Consider the following 4,869-nt stretch of genomic DNA (forward strand, 5'->3'; position numbering starts at 1 on the left):
GAGAAATAGAGATGAAGAAAGAAAAGAAAAGGAAGAAAAGGGAGGCCATGGCCAGAAAGAGTGCGGCCATTACCATTATGTCGTGACTGTGAGAGAGATGGCTAGAAAGAGTGCAGCCATTATCATTACGTCGTGACTGAGAGAGAGACAAGATGAGGAGATGAGAGAGAGACAAGACGAGGAGAGTGAGACAGAGAAAATGAAGGAAGAGAGACGTAAAGGGAGAGACCGTGACTGAGGTGGGAGCTGTTCCTATCACTGCCGAGATCCATTACCGTCGTCGAGCTCCTAGTGGTGAGGGGCTCTGCTCTTCCCCTCTCTCTGCGATTTGTTCCTCTCCTCAGCCACAACTAGGATGGCAACGGCGGCAGTGGCTTCCTGCGCCATCGCTTCTTCCTCCTTTTTCCTCCTCTTCCGTTCTTCTTCTTTTCCCACAACCTCTGTTTCTCGTCCTCTCTTTCTCTTTCTCTGGTTCTCTCTTAGTGAACTCACTCTTTCTTCCTCAACCATGACGGCGACAGACGGTGACAACACCACGGCTCCTGCTGTCGCCTCCCTCTTCTCTCTTCCCTTTCTCTCCTTTCTTTCTCTATGTTTCCTTTTATTCTCTTTATTTCTCTTTCTTCCTTCGTGTATGTGTGTTTGGTGTGAATTTAAGAAATCAAGGTTAGAAAAGTATAGGTGTGTAACGCCAATGGTGAGATGAGAGGTGTGGCAATGTAGGTGATAGTGGGTGCATGGTGGAGGGTAGTGGTGATGGTGCGACCAGTTAGAGTGAGGAGGGTGAGGAAGAGAGGCGACGATAAACCAAATTCAACGTTAGCAAAGATTTTGAACACAAATTTTACTGATAAATTTAATTTTCACCCTAAATCTTAGGGACGATAGGAGCACTTATCCCATTCTGCTATTAATAATGTGTGCTTTAGTCGTTTGGTGCCATCTTCACGCTTTTATAACCAATATGGTCTATTCTAACTGGAAACTGGAAAATATATACATGGTTGAATATGTATTCCTGATTAACTGGAATAATTATTAGAAGAGAATATTTTGTATGCCAAGTTACCTTACTATGATAAAGGATAAATAGTGTTTTGGTCCCTCAATTTAGGGACAAAATCAAAATTGTTCTTAAACTTATTTTTAATTCGAAATCGTTCTCAATGTTTCATTTAATATTAAAATTGTCATTTTGAGAATTTTACCCTTATCTCACTAACCTTATCTTTATCACCATCATTAACAATCAGACACACATTCAGACGAAAACCAAAATTGAAGCAAAGAGGGTGGAAGAAGAAGAAGAGTGGAGGAGAAAAGACGGCACCGGTAGAATTGAGGGCCGTCACCATCGTCGACCAAATCTCTCTCTTTGAAGTAAAAGAGAAAAGGAGAAGCAGAAGCGGCGGCGCCTTAAAGCGGCACCACTCAGGAGAACGAGAAGCGACGAGTTCAAGTGGAACCAGGGAGGAGCAGAGGTGATGCAAAACTAAGGAAGCCACAACAATGGAGGTGGGTTGTACATGGAGGTGGACCTCTCCGTCACAGTTTCAGTCTCTCAACGGCGGCACGGATGAGCAGTGACAGCCACGACGGTCAAAGCGGTGGCTTCTCTAGTCCTTGAAGTTCTCTTCATCAAAGTGCGGCGCTGTTGTATTAGCTAGCTCTGGCATGGAGAAAGGACGTCGCTGGCGAGATTGAGTGCCATCGTTGGTGCCGAAAAGCAGCGGTTTTAGATCTCCCTTTCCTCCCTTTTTGAGAGATAGTTTTAAAGACAAACGGCGGCGACAATTTTGACAGTCTCTCTCTCTCTCTCTCTCTCTCTCTCTCTCTCTCATTTGCATTCTCTCTCTCTCTCTTCTTTTAACAGTGGTGGCAGCAGCGGCAGATTCCTCATTGCCACTGCCTGACTATCCCTTTCTCCTCCTTTTACTTTCTTCTCCTCTCTCACTGAGCTTATTGTATCTCTCTTGTCTCTCTCTGTCCTAATCTTTTTTTTAATCTTATTTTCAAAATCTATGAATTACTGTGGTGTTGTTGTTGAGTTTATTGGATTCTTAAAATTTTTGTCTTGAATTTAAATGTTGTGTTGTTGTTGATGATGGATTCTTGAATGTTTGTTGTTGGTTATGAATAATGTTGATTTAAACATTTGTCGTTGATTATGAATTATGGATTCTTGAATCTGATCATTGGTAGGAATAAAGGGGGGTAGTGGAAAATGTAGGGTGAGTACTGGTATAGTGAGAATATTTTTATCTTTTAAAAAAATATTTGTTTTAAAGGATTATTTTAATACTAAATGAAACATTGAGGTCATTGAGGACGATTTCGAATTAAAAATAAGATTAGGGTCAATTTTAATTTTGTCCGGAAATCATAAGGACCAAACCGGTACTAATTCATCTTCAATAATTACATTATATAGAAATATCATAAATATTGGGTGCCCAAATAATTTTAGTAACCAAGTCCAATAAAATCTTGTTAAACATACATGTCCTCTTTCGTCGTCGTTTTTTTTTGGCATAGTTTTCTTGATCTTTTACCCTCCTTTAAAAAACTGTACAGTACAAAATAATTCATGTCTTTTTCTTTATTTTGTTTTTTTTTTATCTTTTTGTACAATTCAACTAAAAAAAAAAATGTTTCAATGAAATTTTCCATTTTTTAAGAAAAAGATAGAAAGACACAAATTATTTAATATTGTTCTAGACAAATAATGACATAATAAAATAGCAATTAAAAATAAAAATCTGATGTTATCCGACGTTTCAAAATAACATCGGATACAGCGCAACGGCCATGCCACTAAGTCATGAAATCACCAAATCATGGCATTAAGAGCATGACATAAAGACAGTAAATGCTAAAAAAATGGTAATGTCGACATACAGGGATAAAAGAAAAGGGAACTCAATAAGTAAACTCTGAACAATATCATACTATCAAAACACATCGCTAACTTAAGCATCGGAGTATGTTGTAGGTTTTCCTCAAGGTAAGGTTCTACACTTGCCGAAGTTAGTATCTCCGATCTTCCAACTCTCCAGTTCGTGATCTCCACTACCGGTACAAACATTTGGCGCCATCTGTGGAAATCCTACTTTACTAAGAATCATGGCTGAGCAAAAATCCATTCAACGATTAACCTGGATACTTTGCTAAAGGAGCAACATCAAGAAGATGGGCACGAGACGGAAGTCACTCCTACCCACGATGAACATCAAGCTCCTCCCGGATATGAAAATCGGGAGGTACCTAACCCGAACAGTCATAATGTCGGAACCTGCTACTTCGCAGGGCTGGGCAATGATTACCATCATCCCATGCAAGAAATGCGTCATCGGGTACTGATGATGAAAAAATTATTCTTCTGTAATTAACTACCGGCAAGTACACCGAGTTGTATCAAGTAATAAAACTCACAAGAGTGAGGTCAATCCCACGAGGATTAAAGGATTAAGCAATTAATAGTAAGTTGATTATTCTAGTTAGATAATCATAGTTGGATGATAGGTAGCAGGAAATGTAAATAACTTGAGAGTAAAAGAAAACAATAAAGAACCGAAACAGTAAATGGCAAGAATATAAAGTGCAAGAAAATAAAGTGCTGGAAAATTAAAGAGCAAGAAAAATAGAATGCAAGAAATAAAGGTGCAAGGAAATAAAATGCAAGAAAGTAAATGACGGAAATTAAAGCTAGAAAACATAAGGGATTGGAGATGTTGATTTCTTTTGAATTAATGGGTCTCACTCCTTGTCAATCATATGAAGTAGATCTATGGCGGATTGTAAATAATTGAGTTCCAATTCCTTGGCAACCCAATTTCTCTTAACATAATCAATTGCCAATTCCTTGATCTAATTGTTCATGAGAAGAGGTTAAGTTCAAATTTCTAATCCATAAGCCACACGACCCTTAGGATCTCAATTTAAAGAGGTTATATGTCACGTACCAACTAAGAATGTGTTGATCAAAAGAGTTATGAGGCAGAAATTTCAAACTGAATCCTATGATCCCTTTTCCAAGGCTCACATAGAGATTCAAGTAGATCTAAACCCCCTTCTGGTAGTTAATAGATCTATGAAGCACAAAAGCTTTCCCTTAACTACAACAAGCAGATTAAGAAGAAGAAGAAGTTCTTTAATTCATTTAAGTTACAACAGAGCTCCTTTCCCAAATGATGGGGTTAGCTGGTCATTGCTCTAAGAAATCTCAAAAGAGAGTTAAAGTGCATGAAAGTAAAACTGAGAATTAAAGATTCATAACAAAAATGGAAGTTAAAGATTCATAAATGAAAATCAAAGATTGATAACTAAACTATTACAAAGTAAGAAAAGAAGTGGAAAAGAAGAAGAGTGTATGAGGGGAGGGGTCCGAAAACCCACTCCTAGAGGAGTGTGCCAATTCACAGAATTCCGAATCGGTCTCCCCTTTTTCCCCGCTCCTTCTTTCTTTGTGAAAATTAATGCCTATATATAGGCTTTTCTAGAATACAAATTGAAATGAAAAACAAATTACAATTAAATGAAAATTCCTATTCTAGATGCTTCTTGTGCCTTTGATTGAGTGATATTAATGGACTCTGCTTGCTTGAAAATTGAATGCATGCTCCAGGGGTGGATTGGCGTTATCGGGGGCGTTATTGGCGTTGCTAACACTAAAAAAAAATGCTCCCAGGCCCTTTCTGGCGTTAATACTGGCGTTAACATGCTAACGTTGTCACTAACGCTTTCCCAGTCATGCGTACGTGTCGCCCATGCGTACGCGTGACTTTCATCGCTGGCGTTAACATTGGCGTTAGTGACATAGCGTTAGCGCCTTAATGCTCTTCTCACGCGCGTGGCTTGTCAATTTCCATT

The sequence above is a fragment of the Arachis ipaensis genome, chromosome B02 (genome assembly GCF_000816755.2).
Source record: "Arachis ipaensis cultivar K30076 chromosome B02, Araip1.1, whole genome shotgun sequence".
Taxonomy (NCBI): domain Eukaryota; kingdom Viridiplantae; phylum Streptophyta; class Magnoliopsida; order Fabales; family Fabaceae; genus Arachis; species Arachis ipaensis.